Source organism: Tympanuchus pallidicinctus, unplaced genomic scaffold (assembly GCF_026119805.1).
Source record: "Tympanuchus pallidicinctus isolate F22 unplaced genomic scaffold, pur_lepc_1.0 scaffold27, whole genome shotgun sequence".
In the NCBI taxonomy this organism is placed as follows: domain Eukaryota; kingdom Metazoa; phylum Chordata; class Aves; order Galliformes; family Phasianidae; genus Tympanuchus; species Tympanuchus pallidicinctus.
This window is the reverse complement of record NW_026294744.1, coordinates 3,438,981-3,465,731: the sequence shown is the minus strand read 5'-3', so window position 1 is coordinate 3,465,731 and position 26,751 is coordinate 3,438,981. Positions and strand designations below refer to the sequence as shown.

General features: G+C 37.5%; 1 long non-coding RNA gene across 7 annotated transcripts in view; it reads left to right on the top strand.

The window, feature by feature from the left end:
• Positions 1-26,751, top strand: part of LOC128084443 (uncharacterized) — a 119,494-nt gene that overhangs the window by 49,563 nt on the left and 43,180 nt on the right. For 6 of the 7 annotated variants that reach the window (XR_008208545.1, XR_008208544.1, XR_008208548.1 and 3 more), the window contains one exon: positions 14,327-14,416. This is a non-coding gene — a long non-coding RNA (uncharacterized LOC128084443). Of the gene's footprint in view, positions 1-14,326; positions 14,417-14,702; positions 14,900-26,751 lie in introns of all 7 variants that reach the window. The other variant, XR_008208547.1, reaches the window with a different exon arrangement.

Here is a 26,751-nt window from a genome sequence, read left to right as displayed (position 1 = left end):
GTTTTACATTTTCACAAGACAAAATGAAAGTGAAATAAAATTGCCAGGAGCAAATATGCAAACAGCTGAGACAGCTGAGAAAAATATTTGAGGAAAATATACAGCCAAAGTAGCAGAGGGATACTTTTCTCTAAATCCCAGAAGCAAAAGTAGAGAAGAGGATAGATGCTTGCATCGTGGAGCTGAGAATTCTGGCATGCACATGTAGCTTTAGAGACATAAAAGATTTCTTAATTAGAGACAGGATCATTTGTGGGACATGTGATTCCAGTTTATAGGAGGAATTGCTGAGAAAAAGACGTCTAACCCTAGAGGAATGAAGCAAAGAACATTAAGAGCAGCTTGAAATGTCCAGGGAAGGGAGTGAAATAATGATAGCCACTTATGCAATGCACAGGCTGTGGTCTGAGTGAATCCGGGAAACCTGACAGAGATGGAAGGGGAAGGGATGCAGCTGTGATAGTGCACTGGCGCTGAGCATGTACTGGAAGGAGCATGAAAATCATCACTACTCAAGGCTCAGTGCTGTGTACAGCCTTTCTACTGAAAAAGCAGGTATATGTACAGATGCAGAGAGATTGCAGGATACAGGAGAAAGTGTGCAGCAAGGCTTGAGTACATTCAGCATCTCGTATCATATGTCCACTGCAGAAAGGGCTGACAGGTATTTTTTCAGCTACTGGTTGCAACTACTGCATTTGCTTGATCAGTAGCATCTCAGAGAGTGGTGGGAGCACGGAGACAGCAGTACTGCCACCGCAGCGTGGTGAGGCTGCAGTGAAACAAGGGCAGTGAGCTATGGGGTTGGTAGGAATGCATTCTAGAGTGTAACTCAATAGGGAGCAGCAGGACTGCAGTATGAGGACAGCTGATACCTCGTGGGCTTCCAGCCTTGGTCAGATATGAGGTCAGAGCGAAGCCAACAGGCATTTCAGTGGGTCTTTGGCATGGTGCAAGCTAGTTCTGTTTCAGCATAACAGGATGCAGGTGATGCCTTTAGAGCTTGGAGTGCATGAAACTAAACTGGAGTAGGTAGGCAGGCAGCAAAGGCCAGCAGTCTGTAGGTGTCTTTGCAGTGGTAGCCCCTGGCCTGGCCGGTCACCAAGTGCTTCCCTGAAGGGCAGAGCAGCAGCTGTCAGGAGAGAAGCCATGGTGACCTGCCTGCAGCTCCCAGAGGAGGACAAGTAGGAAGATAATGCTTGAAAGAGGCTGAGGAAGTTAATCTGTTTGAGGATGACCTGAATGTTACCCCCGTTTGTTGTATTTCTGTGTGCTTTTCTCTAAAGAAAAGCCAATTATATCTTAGAAGAATAGAGGCCTCTCATGTTGTTACTCATTATGTGGTACATGAAACGCTAACAGCAACCAGAAATTGTGAATTAACCTTGTCCTTTCATCGCATATGGTCATCTCATCCCTTGACTGGTGAGTGCTCAAAGATGCCTGAAAATAGTTGGGCCTCAGACAACTAAACTTTCATACCTCTTTACAAAAGGAGCAAGGAAGATGAGAAGGAAAGATGATTGTCTCAAGGGATGCAGCACAGTGGTTTGGGTAGTTCTGCTTAGAAAGTCACTTGTGGCTTTTATAATGAGGAACTTAAGGTTTGAATTTTCAGATTTAGTAGCTGTACATTTGTTTGGCTTTTTATTAACTTAATATAGTGTGCCACGCTTTCTTTAGGTTATTATGGAGTCAAGCAATGGATTTGAGTTGAGCTCTAAATGCATGTGCTTTTTTTCTTTAAAACTTTGAGCAGATTTCGGTCTCGAATTTCCTAAATTATTTTATGTTGTGCCTGTAAATTTTTGGTACAGCAGCTGATGTTTGCAGTCAGGTTACCTTTATGAGTTTGTATGCTTCTGGCTGATACGGAAGGGTAATGTAGCTTTTGTTCGTTCTCTCTCTTGAACGATGAGAATTGGAATTGTCTTGTTGGGTGAGCAGACACAGTTAAACTACCTCAGTCTACAAGAGGATTACTGGAACTTACTACTCCTCCAACTCTCAGCTCCAGTAGGATAGAAGAAGTTTTAAAAAGTCTGAGAAAGGTGTACCTGAAGACCTTTACTGTTGGCAGGGATTAAATATAATTACATCAGTTGAAGGTTCAGAGGGTGTTTTTTTTTAACCTAGACATATGTAGAAAGAATAAACAAACTGTAGTAGAACAAATACATGTTTGTGAAATATTCTGCTAGTTTTCATTATACAGTTGCAGTATGTTTGGATTATTCAAAGAGAAAATTGTGTGTAAAACTGAAAAATTAATGGAGAGATACTCAGCCATCTTAAAGATCTGAACTGAATAGTAAAGATACTTGTAAGAAAAAAACAAGTGAACAGACCACTAGCTGTGTTCCAGATAAAATTTCCATCAAGCTCTTTAATTTCAGTTAAATCATTTGACTTCATTCATCAGTCTTCATGCTTATAGAAGCTACTTGTTACTTTTCAATTTAGAAATAAATCAGTTTGTTTTAAGAGCTGCAAAGCAAAGTTTCAAAACTTCTTATTTTTTCCCTGTGTGTTTAAAATCTGAGCTGTGTCAGGTCCATAATGCTACATGATCTCTTCAGAGGTCGTAAAATTTCTCTAAATGTATGTGACCTGAAAAAATTCTGCACAAATAGGAAAATGCCAACAATTGAATCAATTCTGGTATTATGCAGAATACTACATGCTCTCCTGTACGCTTGAGTCTGAATGGATACTTGCAGATCTAGCTTTATTGCATAGATTATGAGAAATGATGTAAAGTGAAAAATCTCCTTCGCTGTAACACTGAAAATTACAAAATAATTATTACACAATTTTGTCTCTGTCAAAGTTAAATATTACTGCAAGTATTTATTGTGAGAGCCTGTTAATACTATGATGAAAGTATAACAGTGACCCATGTTTGTTTAGAGAAATTGGCTACTACAGATGTGTTCCATAGGAATAATAATTTATTATTTGTAGAGACGTGATAGTTCTGAATCCGGGAATGCTCTTAGTATGTTTCTACTGGAAAATAGAATAAAAATGTATTTAACTGTTCCCCTAAAATACCGGTGTTTTATATCCAGATCCAGAGGTGACTTGTGAGATGCAAAACTGTGCCTTTTCCCTACATGGACACTTTCTGCTCTTTAAATTATTAAAATATTAAAAAATATGGAAGTGTCTTTATTTAAGGCATTTAATGAAATCTTCAAAGAATATAACTGTGTATACAAGGTAGATGAGCATGACACCAAACAGAAGAGCGGTGTAGATGATCGGGGAATAAAAGGCCCAAGTGAATTTATTATCTCTATTCTGCTAACTATCAAGTTTTTATTTGGAGAATCTCAGAGTGGAAAAATGTTTTTGGAATCTCTGGCATTTTTTGGCCCTCATACGATTTCAATTCATGAATTGAAATCTTGTTTCCATGGAAATCAACTGAATTGTTGGTTAGCTTTGAATTTCTCCCAGAAATTAAGTATGTTGGGGGGACATTGTTTAGGCTCCTTCTGTCCATAATGTTGACTGTAGTATTTAACCTCTTACCCATATTGGTGGGAGCTGTGCTCTAGGGACTATTTATGTCTAGATTCCCAAATGCATCTGTAACAAATTCTGATTATGTTATGGTATTACACAGCACTGTGATCTCTTCAACCATTTCTTCAGATGCTTGAACCTGACTTGTCACAGCATTCTCTGTAATTCTGACCAAAAGTAGAAGTGTATGTGTTCATGTCTGGTTGTCACCATCAAGTGACTTGGTATGTGACAGCTGTCAACAATTTCCTCAGTAGGAGCCAGTAGATCTGCCTCTTCTCTTTGCTGTCATTACTCATAATGGGTGTAGTTATTCTCTGATTGCTTTCAGCACAACTGAAATTAAAACAAACAGTTTGTGTCTTGGAAAAGCTGAAAAAAAAATCAGGTCTAGATAGGTAGCTTGGGAGAAGGAGGTTAAGCTCAACTAATTTTAATTAGAGTAGTAAGAAAAAGTGAAGCTCGAGATGCCAGCTTTGTTGTTCCCTTCGCTCTAACTCGTAACTCAAAGAAACAGATAAAGTAGAAATTGGCAGCTGTGGGAAAGGTGGGAGAAGAATATGGTTTTTTTTAATTTTTTAAATTTTGTTTTACTGGTTTGAAAGTGTTCTGCTCATCAAACGTTTGGGTGGGTGTCAGGAAAAACAGACCCTTCCTTGTCCTGGAAATGCCAGGTGCTTTTACTTCAGGAGTATTCAGATTGAGTTTATTTCTGGCTTTCCTAATCTTTGATCCTGCCATTGAATCCACAGGGATGCAAAAACAGTCCACCCACACAAATCCGATTTCCAAATGCTGGCATTTATTATTTATGGTTTGGTTTGGACAAATTAACATTCTCCTTGTCATAACCATTGTTTACTACCAGGTATAGAGAACTACCTAAAATATACATATACATGTTATGTATGTATGTCAGATTTTTAAGACATTGTGTTTAATAAAGCATTTCAAGGCTTCACTGACATTCTCATTTTTCAGTCCTGTCCTGTGCTGCTTCTCACTTGACCACAATGGCCTGGATTCATAGCAATTAATTTTCAGGAAAAAAAAAAAACCAGCTCATAGTATTTATAACCTGAAAGCAGTCTTAGAACAAAAGGAAGAACGTGTGGCTTTATACACATTGTAGCAAGAGGTGGAGTTTTGCTAAACTGGATGTACTGTTTTTTCTGCAAAAAACAAAGCCCAACCCCATTACCTTACTGAATGTTTCCATCCCGTTTGTAAGACTGACCCATCTAAGGTTTGGTATTTTTCATCTGAATATAAGTAAAAGGTTAATCTCATACGAAAATAAAAATATTACCCAAGGATAGTAAATTTCATGAAATGAAAACAAAATTAGAAATTTTCAGCAAAATTCATCATGTAAATAGCATTACTGTGAATAAAAATGCCATCCAGGACCATTCTAACTAGAGTTAGGCAAGTTCCGTGACTTGTGTGTTTCCCAAAATCATTTTTTTCCTTCTTTTTCCTGAATTTGTAATCATAAATAAACTTTAACTATATGTGCTGTGATAATTATTACTTAGATTTCCAGCAGTCAAGTGTTGCTTTAAATTGGGATTCTTCCATTTAGTTTTGTCCCTTAATAATTTTAGGTCAAATAAATGTGCTGTGTTCAAATATTCATATAGTTGGACTAGATGATTTCCAAGGGCTTCATCCAACCCAACCTCAATTCTTTTGTGATTCTGGGATAGACAGCCTTGTTTATTTCAGTTATTTCAGACCCTCATTTGGGATTCAATGGATATTTAGCAAAAGCTTTTAGATAATTCCTATCCCTGCCTGCAGTTATGTAAAACTGGGTTTTGTTTGGAATTAGAAATCTGAATCCAAGCTTTCAATTAGTTGTGGCCCAAGTTCTCCTAAACATGTTCCTAAAACTTGACAAGGTGCTTGAGGAGTAGATGGTTAATGAAACCTGGTAACAGCTGGATGTGTTCTTCTCATTGTAAGATTGTGAACCATTTTCCTCCCGAGCGGTGAGGCAGAAGATGCTTCTGAAATACCTCCTGTGCTTGTCTTCAAACAAGGAAGCTGATCTTGTGGTTAAATAAGTGGGATTGAGTGGCTCCCAGCTCTTCTATAGGCTTCCTGCACATCTCTCTGTGCCTTGGTTTCACCCCCACTCAGTACACTGCTGGCTTCTGAAAGATCTGTGTCATGTTTTTTGAGTACTCTGACAGTTTTACTGGGAGAACTGTAGAAATGTATAATACCATGCCTAGGCATCTTTACAGTCTGCACTGTACTCAGAAATCACATGCAAGACAGCTGTATGCATTTTATCTAGATATTTTTTTATTTTCATTGAGTTGATGCATACTGTAGAACCTGGAGTTTTAGCTAATCTCATTTTCAGTGTTCAAAATACTTGCTAGAGTTACAAGTAATGTTGATTTTTGCACATTTTATTATTGAGGAAAAATAAATGTCAGTAGAAGTATATTAGAATGGGAAAACTTTTAGGTAAAAGTAGTTTTCTGTACTATTGGCCTAAGAATTCTAGAACCTCAAATAGTTCTGTATATTTTTCTCACAGAAAATAAGGTGTTAGCATTTCACCAGGTTATTAAATATTGTGAAAGTCCCTTTTTCTTCAGTATGGTTAGTTTCTATGTCTAAGCCATCTTTGGGTTTAGTACTTCTTTAAAAAGACTTCTCAAACTTTCGCAATTGTTTGTTTCAAAGCTTTGGTGTGCTCTTGCAACCTGGAGTGGAACTAAATGTTTGAAGCCTGAAATAAAGATCTTGAAGGGATCCTCATTTCTCTCCTGGTAGAAAGTAAAAGTAAGCTAAATCAGAGGTTCTATTTGAGGTCCTTAATGATGAGAAGCCAGTTAGAGACTGGGAAATAGTTTTATCCTTAATATATATGTACAGTATTTTTTCCCAAAGGAATTAACTAACATATTCTGTCCTGGGCTGGCATGCACGTTAGGAAACATTTCTTTAAAGATTGTGATCCAGGGTTTAGAAATGACTAGTAACTCTGAAAACACCAATGCCAACATGCCTTACTAAAGTTTCAAATCATTCAGCCTTTCCCATAAGTCTCACTGATACGTTGGGGTACAAGAGTCCAAACTCGTCACCCAGCTTTTTACCTACTTTCATTTTTATAAGAAAATGCCGTAAATATATGCTTGTTAATTGACATGAAGAGATGTCTTCTGTATTTATTTCCTACATTTAAAAAAAAAGTCTGCTTAGATTTGTATGTTGGTAATGTTATACAAGCTAGAAATTTGTTTCATCTTTAAAGCTACGAGTAGATTATGCCTTTTCAAAATGCACACATTTTCTTTGTAAATTAATCTTCTACTATCTTTTGTTAGTGTCTTTCAAGTTCTGTCAGCTTCCAGCTAGAAGGCTAATCATAAAGCATCAGAATTGCACTCTTTTTAGCCAACAAAAGAAAGGTACACATCTGTAGTAACAGTGTAATGACACCAAATATATGCATGTATGGTTTAGGATTATTTACCTAGATGCTTATTCATTGGCACATAGACAATTTGTTCAATACTTAATCTTTGTGCCATGTTTTACAACACCGGTCTGGCATCATTAACATCCACCCGCAAGCATTTTAAAGATTTTTCCACACAGCCATAAAATTGCACCTTCCTCATTGAATATAAAATCAACTACACCTGTAATAACAGAGCAGGGAATACTATGCGTCTCTTCCTGGATGTTAACTGCATTGCAGCAGAGCTGTGGTTGTTTGCCTTCACAGCCTCAGTGAAATTAAAGGTCGTGTCCTGATGTTATGTCTTCCTGTTTAAAATGAATAGCTTGTAAATGTTTATCTCAACTACAAGTGAGAACATGGTCTACATTTGTGCTCTCCAATTCCCATTTTGAGAAACCATGCAGAAAAACAGCTGTGTATCCTTTCATGTCTTTTTTTTTTTGCTGTTAAACATTTGCATCTTTGACTTCAGTTCTTTGCTGGGTTTCTTCCTCCTCGCTTTTGGATTTTTACTTGAAGCTTGTGTTAGCGTTCTCTAGATTTATAGTGGGTTACGTTGTTTTCTGCACAAAAGATCAAGAGAAAGAAATAAATTCAGTGCAGAAGTACTGGGAATTCATGTGCAGCGTCATATAGTATATAGTTTCTTTGTGTTCTGCCAATATGTATTTCAGTTTAAAATGTCTTGAGGCTGGTTGGGACTACTTCTATAGAGAGAGAACCAAAGTATACAGTGTATTGGCTGCCATTTTGCTGTTTTTGGACAGTCTGGGCTGTTTTCCATTTCCTATAATGTTCCAATAGAGCTAAATCACATATACACTGTAATGGCAGCTTCTGAGACCCAGGGCTTCTGTAAAACGTAAAAGAGCAAAGTAGTATTTATACAGTGTAATATTTTGATTTGCTAATGAACTGTGAGGTGGGTGTTATCATGAACTACTGTGCAGCAAGAAAGGTTCTTAAAACATGCATCAGTTTACTCCATCTCCAAATCACTGCAGATAATACAGTGTTTAGTTTCTAATTAGACTTGTGTTGTGCTAATTCTCGTGAGTAGTGCAAGTGATTGACATTCTATGTTTTAGAGGCAAGCATTAGAGCAGCTGACTTCAGCTCTGCGGTGAAGCTAGCGTACAGCTGCAGAGGAAAGCAGGCCACTCACAGAGGCTGATTTGCAAAACGAATGCACATTGATTGGTAGGGCCTTGTTCTGAGGGGAAAGAGGAAGTATAGCACATAGTCTTGAATTAGACTAATGATATTCTAGTCCTTAAAGGATTAAGAGAGAAATGTTTAACTGAAAAATATGCTTTGCGTAACATTTTACAAATTATTTATTTACTTTGGACAGTCTTTTACACTATTTCTTAGGACAGGATGAACGTTCTTATTCCGTGCCTCAGACTGCTGGATTTAGAATACAGATGTTTTGTCCTTTGTCCTGTTTTCTGTGCTTGTGCATAATAAATGTAACCTTCAAGGCAAAACATTGTAAACTAATTTCTTGATGGAACATGTCAGGCATTTTATGGCTAAGTGATTTGTGATTTGAGGGATTTTTGCTTGCTTGTTTTCTCTGTGGCCATCTCAAGCGTGGTAATAAAGATAGCAGTGTGGATTTCATATAAACAGGCTCATTGAACTACATGTGCTTATTGGATGAATTGGGTTATTGTAAGGTACATCTTCTAACTTGCAGGTCTCCAGTCAGGTCGTAATCCTTTGCTGAGGTTCTAAATGGTAAGTTTGGCTTTTCCAAATGGTAATGCTATTTGTGTTCAGCAGAAATGAAGACTGCTTGTATCTTCTGATTGTTGTTCCTGTAGCATGTGAGTTTTTCACAGCCTTCCTCATGTCAAGGGCTTAAAGAGCTGTGTGAGACAGGACAGTGTCGTTAGTCCACTTTACGGATTGGAGACCATTGGCTACATTTCGGTCTGTTCTGTACGTTACGGTTTGCCCAGGATGGTCATGCTGTGGCATGCTGCAAACCCCATCTGCCCTCTCTGCATGCAGTGCTGGAGTTCTTCCTGAAGCAAGCTCCTCTGTAGTTTATTGGCACGAAGTTTTTGGTACGGTGTAACTGGAAGGACAGATGGGATGAATGATGGCAGACTTGGACAAGTGGCGTTTGGCAGAGAGCAGATCTCTGGAGTGAGTCACTTTATGGGTCAGATTTTCAATTTAAATGTTATTTCATGTGGATTTCCTCATCCAGGATCAATGAAAGTGGTACTATGCAACTGTTGGGTTTTGAAAGCTGCTAGGTTTGTGCTAGAGGCTGTGTTTTTACAAGACATGACACTAAGACATTTATGTTTGACTGTGTGCTATGGCCTGCCAAAATAATTTCTTGTAGGTTGTGTAAATGCAGCTCTCATTTTGTTTTGTTGGTTGATATTGAGGTGATTTAAGTTAGACTTCAAAGTTTTGACTATAGTCTCAACTAATAAAACTTAGTCACAAAGTAAGAATGATAAAATCTGTCATCACCTTGAGAAAGGAAATTGTAGGGTAACCCAGACCTCCCATTAGCATCTCTTCTAACATGGTTTCTTTCGTCTCTATCAGAAAACACATGTACAAAAAAAGGCTCGGAACTGCGTGAGAGCATCAGTAAACTTGAAAGCAATATCACGTGGCATAACCATTCACTCGACCCAGCTATAGTCAATATGTTTTAACTCTACAAGAGACCTATGCTGTAGTTGGTTTGAAAACAGCTATATGAAGGATTTTCTGAAACATTCCTATTCCTCCACATAACTGAAGAGATGACCTGTAAAGCGAGAATTGCTGTTGGCGGAAAGCTTGCTTAATTGCTGCATAGGATGTTGCAGTTGAGATTCAGTGCTAAAGCATTTGCCCTGCTTGTTCAGCAAAACACTGATGGAGAAGGAAGAAGCAGTTAAATTAGAACTAAAATAGGAGGACAATGAAGCACATTTTACCTGTAGATATATATTATCCTCATAAACAAAGCATACTGTTATTTTCTGAACTGGATTCTGCATGAGTATCCAACCTTTTGCCTTGCTTGGGCTGCAAGTGTGGCCCTGAGTGAAGAGGAGTTGTATGTAGTTACAAAGGATTTACTTAGGTTACTCCAAAAGTAATGCCTCCTATTTATTTCTATGGAAGCATCAACAGTTACAAAGAGCACAGTAACTGTGATTGAGCAAGTTCTCAGCTACAAAACACTACTTTTCAACATAGTCATCACAATTAGCTATGCATTTTTGCCAGTGATGAGCAAGAGCTCATTTTACAAGCGCCGTGCTTGTAAAATTCTGTACTAGTGGAGTTACCTACTGTTGTCACTGCTGAAATGCACTATCACCTCACTGTGCTCACATCCACTGTTGGATCTCCACAGATGTTCAGCAAGCATCAATGAATGCCAGTGGGTAACATTTTCTTTTGCGTAGAGGAATTCATTTTCACCCCTTTGTGTCAGATGCCATTTTGTCAGATCGCCCCTCTGCTGCCATCTGTCACACAGCAACAAAACGCGATAGAATATTGTCAGGACTGGCCAACCTCTGCTGCCATACCACCATCTGCCTCTGATGTTGTGGGCCAATATAATAAAAGAGGAGGCATTACTTTCAGAGCAGCCCTCGTTCAATATATAATACAGTTAATGTATATAAAAAATAACAAAACTTTTTATTCTTTAATGTTTTTTATTAAAACATATTAAAAAAGAGAGCAATAAAACATAAAACTGGAGTGATATTTGACCTTGGTTATGTGAAACCAATGCATCAGTCTCTTTCAATGGTAGTGACTGCAATTCTTAGTTCTCAAGGTGTTCAGTAGAGATTTTTTATGAGATTTTACTCTTCCCATCCTTCAAAACAGTTGTTCACAAATGTACAAACGTGATGTCAAAAAGTGATGGCCTGAATAAAGCGTAACAGTGAAGTGAGGGATGTTTCTCTCTGGTAAGAGAGATCGTATAAAAGTCTGGTAAAGAGATGTGATCCAGTTTTTAATTGCAACTCTATGCATTCCATCTGAAAATTCACAAATAATGCATTTATGTTGAATGAAAACAGAGTTGCAAATTAAAAAACAGATGATTTTTTTTTTTTTCAGCAATCTTGAAACCTCAAATGTTTTTATCAAAATGGAAAGCACGGCTTCGTATTTTTTTGCTGTTCACAGGACTGTGTTCAGCCAGCATATCAAAGTGCAGCAACTCATTTGCCATAATTTGAGCTTGCTCTGCACGGCATCCCATGCCCTGGTTTCAGCCCAGATAGGGTTCATAGTGCCCTGATGTTTGGCTTGGTGGGGAAGAGCTGCTGCAGTGTGGCAGTGAGCAGGCTGCACTGTGAGCTGTGCTGGGCCGCATGTAGCCCATGAGCTGTGAGTTCAACATGCCTGAAATACTATAAGGCAACATAAACGTGATGTTAATGCATCCTTTAAACTGTACGGCCATCTCAAAGTGGTCTCCGCTCTGTTGCCTTGTGGGGTGTGGTTTCGGTCAGCTACAGCTTGCTTGTTTAAATATCTTCATATACCTTGATTGTAGCTCATCCTAAGGGAACTGGTGCTTTGAATAGGTAACAGATGATGTGGTAGCTGCATCTCATCATAAGCAAACTGTGCTGTTATTCAGGTGTGGCCAGTTTAAGTCCCATTATTTTAGTGCTCTGCTTCTTTTGTGGCAGTCTCCCTGCCATTTTTATTAAAAGGCAAAGTGTCTTGTGAAGGTCTGGATCAGAACAGAGCACAGTTGTTTGCAAACTAAATGCACTTTCAGAAGACAAAGAAGGATCTTTTGATATTAGTGGTGCAAAATGGACTGCTTGTCATGGTACCATATCATTTGCATATGTCAGAGAGAAACTGCTGTGGTTTTGAAGGAAGAGTTTCATAAACCTGATGCTTAGACACTTAGGCATCATATACAGAAAGACACAAAGTGTGTGCCTGCATTCCTACCTGTAGTAATCAGCTTATGTAAAAGCTTGAGGAAGGAAGGACCGCTTCTTTTCCCACTGCGCAAAATGTTTCCTTCAATTTGAAAGGTGAAATGTTTGCTACTGATGTGATCTTCATAAGCACTAATAAACCTCTTAATCGAAACACTTGCAAGAATATACTAATATGTTATACTAATGTGTCCTAAATAAGGCTTGGTCAGAGCAGATGGAAATGTAGGAACTTCAAGGAGGAGTTCTCTTTGAAGTGAGTTTTCCTTTGGGCTCCTTGCACCACAAGACAGCAGACCTTCAGCTCAACCAGGGGCCATTCTTCATGCACCTGCTGCTGGCATGCCTTAGAAGACATGTAAAGGAGAACCCAACAGTAAAACTTCAGCATTGTTGTGGCTTGTATGAAGGGAGAAGCGTGTCTTATCTACATAAGTGCACCTTGCATATATCCGCATCAGCAGCATGGCAGGAAAAAGAAATGCCTCTTGTTCTCTCCACATGAGATGATCCTTAAAATTCTTGACAATAATGAAGCTTCACTGCAAGCCGTAAGGAGCCCTAGGGCCTTGTCAGACATTCTTGCACTTATCAGCTTATTCTGTTGCACCTTGATAGAGATAAGACCAATTATTAGATCTTCAGTTTAGACTCCCCGCAGTTACTCAGTGCAGGGAGTTTTCATTATCTGTCCTTTACTGCTCTAGCCCTACAGTTTACTTTATTGAGATTATGTACTTGTTGCTAATGGCCGAATTTGGCTACCAGGAAAGGATGTGGTTTTGAACTCTGTGGGATGTCATTGATGTGTAAATCATCCGATCTCTTCCAAATAGTGTCCGCTCCACAACTTTTCTCTGAGGTGTCTAGCCTTCAGATTGGAAAATAATTAGTGATTTTGGATGGTCAGCCTCGGGAGTCCTCAGAGGGATCCAAAATCTTCATTAATTGTTGTTATGGAAAATGACATATTCTAAAATCGTAGAGCCCCAAGTTTTTGAAAAGGCTTGCATCAGTATTCACGAGAGATTAAAACTTACCAATATTAATGAAAGAATACTTGCATCAGGAGTCCCTCACCTGCACAGTAGATGTATTTTAGAACACTGTGCAGATTCTGATGTTACCGTTAAGACGAAACTAAGCAGATAGAAGTGATTCAGTCATCTGTTACTGGATTTAAATGAGACCTGCATGCTGCTGTGAGACCTTTGAGCACCTCAGATGTTGGTCTGCAATCTGCTGTAACCAGGTGAGGCAGAGGCCTGCAGCAGCAGCGGGTGGTAAGGAGTTACACATACACTTGTTAGACCCCTTGCAGTGCCTAGTTGATAGGGCAGCTTGCCTTCAGTGTTTGCTAAACTTATGAAGGTATGAAAACCTAATATTATACACATCTACTAGTTGCTATTTGCACTATATATGTATGGTTTTTTTGTTATGTACTTGTAGTAGATAGGATATAAGGGATTTTAGTACTCGGATCACATGGACTGCTATTTTTTTTCAGATGAATGTGAATCTAAAATTGAGTAGGCCATGTCAGCAATAAATATGCAGTTAATTTTTATCCAGATCTGCGTGAAGTTCCAATATTTGAGTGTGTACTGATTATCTTTATGTTAATACCGATGATCTGATGCTTTCCCAAAAAAAGACTTCTCAGTGACTTGGAAAGAAAAGGGCTATCTCTAGTGTTTACTCTGATAAAGATATTTCACGGAGGTGGTTTGTTACACATGCATTGCCCAAATTCTCTGCTTGTATGAACTGGCAGAGCAGTCTACTCAGAGCAAGTTTATGCTGGTATGTATGGCAGATACTTTTCCCTTAGCATGCTGCAAATGGTTTCTGAATCTCCTAGCTCCTGAATAGGAGAAAGTTTTCATTAGGTTTCAAGAGTAATTTTGCTCCAGTGTGTATATTCTGGGTCACCAGTGTTAACACAGTGAGGTGTCTGTATATGATAAGGGAGACATTACACTTGAGCTAATGTACTTTTCTGGTTCAACTGAAAAAATGAGAATGATGGGGGGGCAAAGAATATCTAAATTGAGCAATGCATCAAGCACTGCCAATAGTCTTGAGTGCAGCTCAGTTCAAAAGCTTCAAAACTCTGCTTAAAGGAACAGTGGAAATATTTTCCATCATCTATGAAATTACATGGCTTGTTTACTGTTTCTTGTTTATCTGCTCTGCATGATATGTCATATTTATCGGTAAAACAGGCTGTAGGGGGTAACAGTACTTAAATGTTTATTTTATGATGTTTTGGCTTTTGGTGTGTTTATTCTGCATTTTCTAACTAAATCTGTACTCAGCTTTTTCTTCTGCTGTTACACTTTATCTGTCTCAGGCTGCCTGGAAAAAGATGATGATGTAGTCTGGCAAAATGAACTCAAGAAACAAGAAGAAGATGCTAGAGACTGATCTGCAAGTCGTTCAGGTATTTGTGATTTTATTATGTATACCAGTAGTTGCATGATGTAAGGTACTCTGCAGTTTACAGGCTTGAGGGTAAATATTTGTGTTAACTCACAAAAGGTGATGATAAAACAACATAAAATGAATGAAAAAGTCACAAGAATCAGTAAAGCTGCAATTAACAGATGAAGCTGTGATTGAACAGGTACTGTGTAAGAGTTGCAGCTTGAAGTTCAATACATATTTAGGCTGCTGGATATTCTGTCTTACCTGTTAGCTAAGTCAGATTTTACCTTATTACTACCCAGAGTACTCACAGCCATCTAAGGAGCTGAGGATAAAGCTGGCTCTTTCCTGACTTCCACTGGAGAAAAGTGAAAAGGCAACATCTGAAGAAGGCACTGTCAATTCCCAATGATCCCAGGAGAACTGAATTAGATCCTGGAATCTGAGCAAGCCAGAGGTGAGGCTGTCATGAGGGTGAAACTCATTTGAGTGCCCAGAGGTGAGAGAAGGCCTTGTGTACTCCAAAGATTTTGTTAAGATTCAAATAGAATGAACATCTTAAACACAGTTGAAAAAAAGTTTGGCATTTGCAGTTCTTTCACTGTAGAAACTGGGCTTTCTAGTTCGATAGCAAGGATGGTTTAGAGCAAGGTTGTAGATTTATAGATTTAGGAAAATAGATCTTTTATTGGTGCAAAGGGAAAAGTAGTACAGATGTCTGTTTAGTCTCTACTTCACTGAAACAAGGAGGAAGATTGTGTGATTGTTTTTCAAACTTTCTTGTGAGCAGATCTGCTTTAGATGTGGAAACTAATGACTTATCAGCCTGTAATCATATACGTTTTTGTATTACAATAATAGTGTAGTGATATTGACTGTTTTTATATTTTTATTTATTTATAACTGATTAATTTAGTGAAGCAAATTGGATTGCTAACAAGCATAAAGGTAAGAGTATTGTTCACAGAATGCATCAATGCAACGTGCATTCTAAGAAAATGTTTTAGTATTATAATCATTACAGTCTTACTTTATCTCATTATTATAATGAAATGATTATGAAACAAACATTGCAAACTGTTGTTCATAATCACATATTTTAAGCTGAAAAAAAGAAACCCACCAGCAGAAGCACAGCTACCTCCAAAGGGTGTATATTGACATCTGTGTCAGCATTATGCAAGAAATCATCCTTATTAAATATTATACCATATGTGACTGTCTGAAAAGTAAATACGACTGAACAACAAAGTCACCCTAAATATTTTCTTCCCAAACTATGCACTACCAGCTTTCAGATATTACTCAAGTTCATGTTCTATTATTTGTGCATTCCAGTGATTTTGGCAGCGTGTTGGTGGACAGTATATTGATTACTCTCTTGAATTTTGCTATTAAACTGCTGGTTTCACATTGTACAGTTTACTTCATCTGAGTGAACCTCAGATGCTTTGCATGCAGAATTGAAGCACCTGATTTTGCAACACACAATACAGATGTAAGATGTGAGATCAGTGAATGACAGTGTAGCAGTCTCGTTTATCTATTTTTTCTTTACTGGCTGTTTGGGTTTTTTTTTTTTTTTTTTTTTTTTTTTTTTTTTAATGTAACATTGGTCTTTCAATGCAAAGCAGTTGCTAGTAGCATCATCTTAAAATGTAATGACAGCAACAAAAATTCCTGGTTTGCTTCCCAGTGTTTTTGAACCTCAAGCCAGATCACTGGCCTTCAGAAATATCCCCAGAATATGATTTTGGAGACAGAAGAAAAAAACAGGAATCTGCTGTCAGAAGCTGGCAATGTAGAATTAGAAAATTCTTCTCTTCAACTTTCAGGAGTGGTACTATTTTCCAATAAGAAAGATTAATTGTATCTAAATCATTTTAACTTTTAAGGTGTTTACTCAGTTGCATGTTTCATTCAGAAGAGTTCATGCTGTAAGACAGGACAAATGAGCCTTATCCAAATTCTGCTGAGAATACATAGGAAGACTAGTATCTGAGAATATTCTGTAACCTGAAATTAAGAAACAGTTTTGTAGCCAAAGGAGAAAAATTGGTGGTCAAATCAATTATCCTGTATTTTAGATGTGAATTACAGACCTTACTTAGTTCAAAAACTCATAATCATGAGGAAAATAAACCTGGCTTTGAACGTCACGTTGTGGTCATTTTAGCACATCTGATTTCCTCAAAATAAGAAAAATCTAAAAATCAGATTTTCCTTTTACAAATCTCAAACTATATATAATTTGGATAACAGTGAATTACAAGCTACTTTAGAAAGGATTTTTTTTTCCTTCTTTGAGGAAAAAATTGCACATAAAATTTAACTGCAAAACTTTTTTTCCTTCTAAATATTTTGTATTTTCTAAATAAATTGCAGTTATAATAAAGCTACTCACAAGCGTTGTTATATTCAATAAATTTTTTTTCATTTTAGTTTTCAGAGGAGTAGTTCTATCAGTCTATTAACATGGCATTTCTAGAAGATGATGGCATTTTAAGTGGAACTTTCCAGAGTGGAAAACTTCACTGTTAAAGCTCTAGTATGTCTCATTCCAAAACACTCTATATTGAGTGTAGGAAGTATTAGTAAAAAAAAAAAAAAAAAAAGTATTAATACAGGATATGATGCAAGATTATTCCAGTTAATTGTATAAGCCAGGTCTTTCATTCCTGTTTGCTACATCTCGTAACGAAGGCAATGGTTTCAAAAAGTGCTGGAGTATTGGCTATTTTTTTGAAATTGATTCAGTGTTGAATGGTGACAGTGGTGTCTGGTTGCTGTTGACGATGATGTTTGGATTTCAAAATGATGTCTTTGTACCTGTTATGCAGCCCAAGCTTGAGCAAAGCAAATGTAGCAACAGTGGTTAAATATCAGCTGTAAAATCCAGATATGATGAGGATGTTGGGGAAGAAGAAAAAAAAAAAATTAACTGACTGCCATCATGTTGCAAGTTCCAGAACTGAAAGTTTGGTGGTCTGAAAGTTTGCTTTTCTTGCTTTTTCTTGCTAATGTTCAAAAAGATAAATGGTTTTGTTTCCCCTTTTTCTGTGGGTCAGAAGTTGGACCTCAGTATCATATATTAAATAATAAAGTATTGTGTGCGGAAGGAAGAGAATTTAAGGTGTGAATTAAGCTTGGGTTATAATATAACTGACAACAGAACACCAGAGAAGAGACATGAGCTGGGATGAGATGAAATGAGACAAGACATGAAAGAAGGGGTAAATTGATGAGTTATCAGCCTACAGATGGAATGTGAAGATATATGAGTGGAGAATGAGATCATCGTGGGGAAGTACACTAGAGGAAAATAAGGGGTTTCACAGGAAAGATCCCAGTAGTCTCTTATGGATAGTGGGAGGATTGATTTAATCCACAGGAAAACGAATATGAAAAATGATATAAAGATGGGCTGACTTCCAAACCTCAGAGAGGCTTGATTTTTCTCACATTGTACTTCAAAAAAAAGAAAAGAAAAGAAAAAAAAAGGCACTGAGGATGACCCTGAACCTCGAGCAGTATGTGGGATCTGTGCACCTTGATGGTAATCCCACCGAGCTAAAACTACATAAACAGGCTTTCAATTTTGGTAATGAAAGGCAATTCCCAGCATTTAAAGGAAACAAATGTGTTTCTTAGAATAAAGAGAGGAGGCAAAATTATTGCCTTCGATCTAAACAATGTTGTAGATTTCTTAAAATGTTAAAATTTGCCTTCCATTCTGGAGACTGAAAGCATGCTTCCATGTTTCCAAGTAACTGTGTCCTTTGTGTTATGCTGAAACTAAATAATTTCTTATGGATGATAAGTGGTGGGATTGCTTCCCAAGTCCTGTTGAATGAAATTTCAGTTGACACAATTATAATCCATTTCAAGATTCAGCATCTTAAAATTTCCACCTACAAGATGAAAATAAATACGTGCCTGCTTGCAAAGTATTAAATGATACCTACAGATATGTCAAGTTTCTGCATTCCTTGAATCATGTCCACCCCACCTCTTTTCTAATTTTATTCTCACACCCTGTTAGGAGTCATTAGGAGGATCTGTTCAGAGAAGTGCACAGAAATCTGTTATTCAGCTGAATCTGCAGAATCAGCTGGCAGACTTATGAGGAAAACTTGTCTGGAATTTCTCCTTGCTTCTAGTTCTGGTAGGAGGAATTTAAAAGAAACAGAGGAGTGATCCTCCCAGATTCAATCATTTCTGGTTGATGTCTTCACTAAAAATATTATGGAGTGCTTAGATTGCTGGTCAGAAGAGCAGTTTTGATTTTTTTTTAATGCCATCAACATTTTTTTAAATTTTTTTATTATGACAGTGAAAAAAATCATAATGACGCATTATTCTGAAACTTCATGTGCAGTTAGTTTTGGGTGATACTGAAAAAATAATGGTAGTTTTTTTCTCAAATAAGAGGATTAAAAAATGAGAGATTTTTTGCTCAAATTTGGCCAACAGACTGAGACAGGAATGATTAACCATAATTTTTAGTATTTCACATTTTGTGGACCAGTTCCTGACTATTTCCTCACAGCAGGTAGCAAAGAGCTACTCACATTACAGTATCTCCTAAGGAAGGGATGGAAGATCTGAGCCCACGGGCTGAGTCCCGGGACTCATCCAGCAGAGAGGTGGGCTGTTCGCCCTTCCAACTGTCACCTGTCCTCAGCTCTAGCCAAAACAGAATGCCTAAGGAAGTGAGTAAGAACAAGTAAATTATGTATCATATTTCTGCTGAATTATCCTGCAATGTTCAGCCATCCTAGAGATGTACTCAGTTAGGCATATTTCCTTTCTATTTAGTAACCATAGTGGATTTCTATTCTGAAAATTCGTACGCTCTTCCTCCGAGCCCTGTAAACTCTGAGCATCTACATTATTTTGTAGGAGCCCCATAGCTTAAAATGTGTTATGAAGAACCACTGCCTGTTTGTTTGTTTTGGAACTTCCTCCTCCTAGTTATAGATGAAAGAATGCATTATAGAATCTGACAACAGAGCTGGTAAAGGATTATTGAGATTATATTTTGAAATGTGAGTAATTCTGGGAAGATGTTAGCTTAGTGGGGTAAATCAACATAATTTAGTAGTCCAGGATAGGGTAGCCTTGTAAATGAGGTAACTACTAACCCAAAAGGTCTGCGCTCCAAGGGAGCGCAGGGAGTTTATGTCATAAAGGGAGTTTATGTCATAGCTGCCATATCAGTTCTAAGCATGGGCATGTTTGGTAACAGCAGAAAATCTCACGATAGGTGCTAGTTTAAGAAAGCATTTAAGCATATTTAATTCTACTACCATGTTTCAGACTAAGCAAATACTGGCGTAGTTTACATTGTTTGCATTTTATTCTTGAGGTATTTTGTATTTATAAAATGTAATTGTGCTGGAACACGTATGTTAAAATCACATCTACCTACTTGCTTGATGAACACCACGTACTTTGGACTTTGCTGTCGTTTGATATGTATTAGATTTCCTTCATTCCTACCTCCTAAACAACTGGAATCTCACTGAGATCACTAAGTTCAGTAATTTCCAGCTCTCCAACAGATGAGATCTGACCAGGAGTGAGAAGGGAGAACTGAAGAGGAAAGGTGCATTAAAAAACCTTGGCATTAAAAAATATAGCAAGGTCAGGAGTCATTGGTTTGTTACATATTGAGACACAAGATCTGTCTGAAAATGTGTTAAAAAATGCTCAAATAGTACTTAAAGAGACAAAGATCCAAAAGACTGTGAAGTTGTCAATATTTCTACTTTCTAAGAGATTGTTGGTATGGTTTCTTTCCCGCTAGAGCAGATTGGTGGATAAATAAGGATGTTGCCAAAAGTTGCAAGCCATGTTTAAGATTAAACTGTCCTTAAGCTTTTTGGGGTGAAAATTGTATAATATGAGTTCCTTGTGGTCTCTGTCCATCAACAAGCTCTTGGATTATGAATGAGAAGACAGAGCAGGTTCATCTGTCCTTTGGAATGGGCATAGTGCAGAGCTGAAAATGAGAAAATTCTGTCTGCCTGAGCTGCTCTTTTTCTGAGACAGTCACCCCTTTGTAGCATCTTCTGTAGCATCTAAAATAAAAAGCACATCTACTTGCTGTGCTTTTATAAGACATTAAGAGCCTCAAATGGAAAGCAGTGTAAAGAGCAAAGTATTAAAATTACTGTTTACATATGCAGTTTGGCAGACTGCTAAGATTTCATATGCAAAACCAAACGACCAGCCAGACGTACTTAGAAAAGTGTGACATTGAAAGACTATTATGTTTGGTTGCCTGTGGGAGTTCCTCTTTACTAGCTTTCATTCTGAGGTTTTTTAATGCAAACAGACTTTGAAAGTCTTAGTCCACTGAAACTTAACTTAAATGTTGAATCTTCTTTTTGGCAAATTATTAAACTAAATAAAATATGTGGCATTATGTTTTATAACAGTGGTGATCTTAAATCAGACATAGTAGAGTTCTGGGTTGACACTCAAACTATGTGTAGTTCAGTATTTGATCATATATATCCTAAATTCCTTTTATGCAATGATAAAGGTTGGGAGAATACTTTTTTATATGTATTTTCACATGACACACTGAGGCACTGAAAGATAAGGATCAGAGTGTCAAAAATTTTAAAATACTACTTAGACAGTAGAACAAAAGGCTGAACTTGAAGAAATACTCCACACTATTGGCTCTGTGTGATCCTAAGAACTGAATTGGTGGGTGCCCTCTTTATGATCTGATGTCAGCATTGGACTTATAGCACTGAAAGATCTGCTTGCAGATTTCCTTAAGTAACACAAAAACTATTTCAGTGCAGGAAGTGAATAGGTATGCTCAGTATTAATCCTGTAATTTAAACAATACAGGTTTCTGGGTTTTTTGTTAGTATTTTTTAAGGAGACGGGCAGTAAAGGGAAAAGGAGCACCTCAAAAGGAATAAAATGTCATCATAAAGATGAAAAGGAAAAAAGAAATAAGAGAGAAGGTGTAAGAACATGCCATAAACAGTATGCTGCTGGCACTGAAAGATGAAAATCATTAAAAACAAACAAACAAACAAAATAACAACAACAAAAAAACCCCATCAAGATGTAAAAAGATACCACAAAAAGCATGACTGTGATATTGGCCAGAAATTGCCAGATTTGTGTAATAAGGAAGGTAACTAATAGCTGTATTTTTTTTCAAATACTGTAGGAGTTCAGTTTATTTCTAAGTTGAATTGGCAGAATGTTCTTTATTATCAAAATAAATGCAACTTAAGCAAAAAATCTCAAATACAAACTTTTAAAACCTGTGATGTTATACATCTTCGGGTGAGCACTTTGTCTCACGTGTACTAAAGGTCTGTACAGATACAACAGAGGTCTCTTAATCCAAAATACCTATGTATTTCTAACCATTTCCTTCCTTGAGGCTGTATGCTGCTTTTCAGGCAGGTTAAAATGGAGTGTTTTTCTTACACTTGGGACTGATATTCAGCTTTTCTTATAATGCCTTATTAAAGGCTTTGTGAAGTTTGCAAATTGGTAGCGTTAAAAACAGCATCTGGAGAGAGGGGCACAAGATGTGTTTGTCAGCCTGATTGGATGTGAAGACAGGGCTCACAGCATGACTTAGTCACCTTAGACCCTTCTTTAGCTAAAAAGGGGGAAAAGGTGTTCAGTTTTTAGAGAACAGCCTGTATTTGTACGTACTCAAAATACTGATTGATTTGCTGAGATTACTGACAGACATTGAACAATAGTATGCAGTAATTCTGTTTTCTTTGTGGAGATAATTAAACCACACAACAGCTGTCTAGCAAATATCAGCACACTCCTACTCTGACCCAGGAGAACAGAGGCAAGGCAGAAGTGATCTGACCAAAAGACCACAGTTACTGAATGGCATGACTGGGGTGAGAAATAACCTTACCAACTCTGATAAAGTCACATTTGTTACCACTGACAAGTGTACATTTATGGAGGTTATACTTTTATTCAGTGTATTGTGCAGATGCAAAGGAGAAAGTCATTGTATGTCTGGAGAAAAGCAATATGGTTGTGCTAAGCTGTACAAGCACATAATAAGAGGTAATCCTCACGTCAGCACTGCTCAGTCTAACTGTATAAAAGAGACAAATCTCCTGTAAATTTGGTTTAAACCATAGCACAAAGTAAGCTGTATCCAAAATAAGAGAGATTTAAGTACATCTGATGATTTTTCTTGAATCAAGAGCATACATTAGCTGAAGAGGACACAGTCACAGGTGTACTCTAATACCATTTCTGAAAATGTAGTGTACAATCGTTATTCCACAAAATGACAGAAGTGTTTAGGTTAGAAGTTGAAGCTTACTAAAACCGCATATGGTTTGTACAGTATCATCCTCCTCTATAAATAAATAGTGTATAACCTTAGTGCTCTGCAGGCCTAGTAAAGACCCTGGCAGGACATCACACAGCCTCTTAATATAACTCCCCAGCTATTTGTGGAACTCTGCCTTGGTGTCACTGAGAAACAAAGTTGGAGGTGACAGTTCAGATTTTGCATCCTCCTTCCGGAGAGCCATTTCAGTCATGCAGCCAATTGTGTCTCTTACTGTGCATTTATAGCTTAAGGAATCACTGGCAAATGAAAATAGTCCTGGGCACAGCGGAGATGGACAGAGGTTGAAGGCAAAGGTACAGCTCCATATTTACTTTAAGTTACTGAAATTGAGTGTCTGTTTACTAGGTTTCTGTTTCAGTGAAAACGGTTGAGGGAATAAATGTTAGCATGATACACTTCAGAGAAGATACAGTTTAGAATGTTAAAACATTTAAGTGAACTGCCAAATATCGAAGGAGCTATTATATTAAAATGGCATATTAAAACAAAATACAAATATTCTCTTCCCTCCTTTATATCAGACTCTGTCACTTTGATGATTGAAAATATTTTTTGCTTATTTTCCAATTGCTGATCCTTTTCTGCGTAGATAAATGAGCTTATAAGTCTAATGAATTTTAACTTCTGAAACTTAAACTTTTTTCTCCTCAGATAACTAAAATAAAAATATGTAAAATGCACATAGCAGAACTGTTTTCAGGTGCTCCGTCTATGCTATGGTATTCAGGAGCTAGCATGTTACAATCAGAAGAAAACATGCATTTAACTACAGAAATGCTTTCTTATGTCTTTTTGTTTGTCAGGGCTCAGGTAAGGTGTTTAACCTGAGACTATGAGGCCACCAAACCTGGTGCATGCCAGTTGATCAGCTTTTGTATAAAGGAGTAGTTTTGTAAATTCCTCAGTTTGTTGCCTCCTTCCACAGGAGGAGTGGATACTGAGATCTTCCCAGGTCTCTAGAAAGGCCGGATTTCTGCATGGTGTGTGTGAACTTGTTCTCTGAGCCACCTGCCATAGCTCATTTCTGTATGCATCCTACTTGGGCCACTAATCATGAATTGAGGACAGCAGATCTCCCACCAGCCATGCTTTAGGCGGAGTGTTGGTGTCTGTGGCCTTCAGGAAGAACAGAGGCCGAGAGGCTGACCAACAGGTAGGCAAGCACAGCTCATCCGTCTGGGCAGTGGAACTGGAAAATGGATTTGGGCAACAGATGCATTTGTTGCAAAGACACATAGATTTTTCTGTTGACTAGGATTTGGTATCTTTTTGGTGACTGGTCAGGGTAAACCTCACTGAGATGTGGAGGACCCATTCAAATGTGTGAATTTTTTCATACATCTAAACTTTTCAGGTTATTCCTGTGTGCTGTTAGTGGTGAACAGTGCAGAGTTTGTTGAATTTATCCCACGCATTGTACTTTTTCAAGACAGCAGTATAGTTTAGGAGAATTTAAGTACAGGTGAGAATGCAAGTTTGATTTGTATCATGCTATTCCAGTGACACGTGCTGGAATGAGCTAGAATGCATATGATAAAGCAGCCACTGAACTCAGTGTAATGTTCTGAAAAAGATAATATTTCAGGCTAAAGCAGCATGTACCACTAACTAGTAAAAAGCAGAGGCTGATCTTTTTGTAAACTGAATTCTCTCTATTTTTATAGAGAGTTTCTGGTTTTTTTTGTGGTTATACCTGCATTTAGTGAAACATATTAGTTGATACATCATTAAGTTTACATATGTAATCTGGATCCTTGGAGCTAGATGAATATGTTAGTGCCTAGTGTGTATGCCCAGAGGATTAGTTTTACACTGATTGTACAAACAAAATCAAAACAAATTTTTTTTTCCTTTATACTCCATGATTATTCCATTGTTTTGCTGTTGAATTAATGAATGTTCAGTGTAAAAATTACAACAGAAGTATTAGATGCCACTGAAAGGGAAACTCCAGAGTACTTTATAGATAGTTCGTTGTTTTTTTTCTTGTTCCTTTGTGATTATGAAATGCTGTATTATCAGGAAGGTGAGAGAAAATGCTAACGGCAGCTCTTGCAACCAGGACACAGACTCATTTTAGTCACTGGTCTTTGTGCAGATGCCTGCTCTTGAATTCGCTCCCTTTCTATTTGGTGTTACAAATGGTTTGCAGTGCTTTCAAAGTTCAAGAATATGTGGCCTCAGTTACATGGGTATATTCTGTGAGAATTAATAGTGCCAGTGGAACTCAGAGTTGATAAATGCTACTATTACTGTACAATTACATATTAAATGTTACCTGCATTACCCTCTCAGGCCAATACACTGCACTCCCAGGGAAGAAACACATAACACGACGTGAAGAAAATGAGAACATATTTAAATAGGATGTCTCCTGGATGGTCTAGGGAGAGATTAAATGGGATTTCAGCTTAAGTCTTGTGTAGGTAGATATGCCTGTGAAGAATTAACAAAATGGGAGACGTAAAGGGATTTGCTTAGCTTGCCATTTTTCCTCCAGCTGGTAGACTCTGTTATATCATTTCTAATATAACACTGAATATTGTTCTCTGTTTTAGTTTGCTTTTAGTTTCTTTGAGAAAAAGCCTTGCTTTCTTTTCCTCTTGCTGTTTCTTTCAAACAGTGCCCAACTAGTTGACTTACGAGAGGAAAAAGTACTTTGAAATACAGTGCGTAAATAAACAAGAGTAGTAAGGCTTTTTATGTGTTTTCTCCCTGCTAATTTCTTCTGGTGATTATTTATAACTATATGAAAGCAGTATCTATCTGCATGAGTATGAGAAGACACACCTGATTTAGTTGTGCATATGAAGAAAGCGAAATATACAGAATATTTCTCTTTAATTTCTGATTGAAATCCACTGTGCGTTGTTGTTCTCCTGTTAGTAATGCGCAGACAAAAGAACAGGCTGTCAGCAACAACATTTCCTTAATTTGTATTTCAGAGGGCAAGCATGTAGAACACATATTTTATGGATGTGTATGTGCACAGATGAGTTCAGATCGGTTGTCATGTGTAGTGATATAGTAAAGCTCCTGATGGAGTGAAGCAGAGGGAAATCCCAACAGTATTACAATGCGTAGGTTGTGTTTACAACTGAAGTAAACCTTTAATATGTGAAATGAGCACTTGTTGTTTGTAGGCACACAAAATACAGTGTGAGCACTGTCACCATCATTTCTAGGGAAAGCAAGGAGTTGTAATTAAGAGGCTGTAGGACACATGGCATGTGAAGGAGGTAACCAGGGCACAGCTGGCTTTGAGAGTTGGGTTAAAAGGCAAGATATTCTCTGTATGAAGGATTAGGCTCACACCAGATTCCCATTACTGGTGGAATAAAACTTCTTTGTTTATAGAAACAAAGCAGTTTGAGTTGATGGGCTTGATGGTGGAAGCCAAGTATTGATTATCTTTTTCTAATTTATTATTTATAATTTAGAAAGTTGTTGTTTATTTTACTCTACGTTATCTTTCAAAAATACTATTCATAAAAGGTGATTGAGCAATGTCTGGAATATGGATTTACAGAATTTTTTGTCCATCATAGGAAAAAAAATATATGAAGAAAAGAAAATGGATTCCATTTTGGCCTGTTCAACCTGCTGTATGTTTTAGAAAATAGTCCGTTCTTAGGAGCTCAGTTTGTACTGATAATCATAAAAGTGATTTTGAGGGGGGAAAGAATGTGTCAGAAGCACTTTCTGGAAAATGTAATTAGCAAGACTAAATACCACTTCTCCCTTAAAAATCAAATCATAGCAAAGCACCCTGCAGAGAGAACTGTTCCTAAACAACTGCCAGAGTCCAGCCAAGGAATATACAGATGTGTGTCTGAATGGGGAGAGACGTTGTTGAATTCACACATATCTTTATTGTGTGAACAACGTTTTTTTAAATTCATGTGTGTGTTCTCAGTGCACTGTTTGAGAAGTAAAAAATGTTTTGCCAATTCAGTACTTGCAACAGAAGGTAC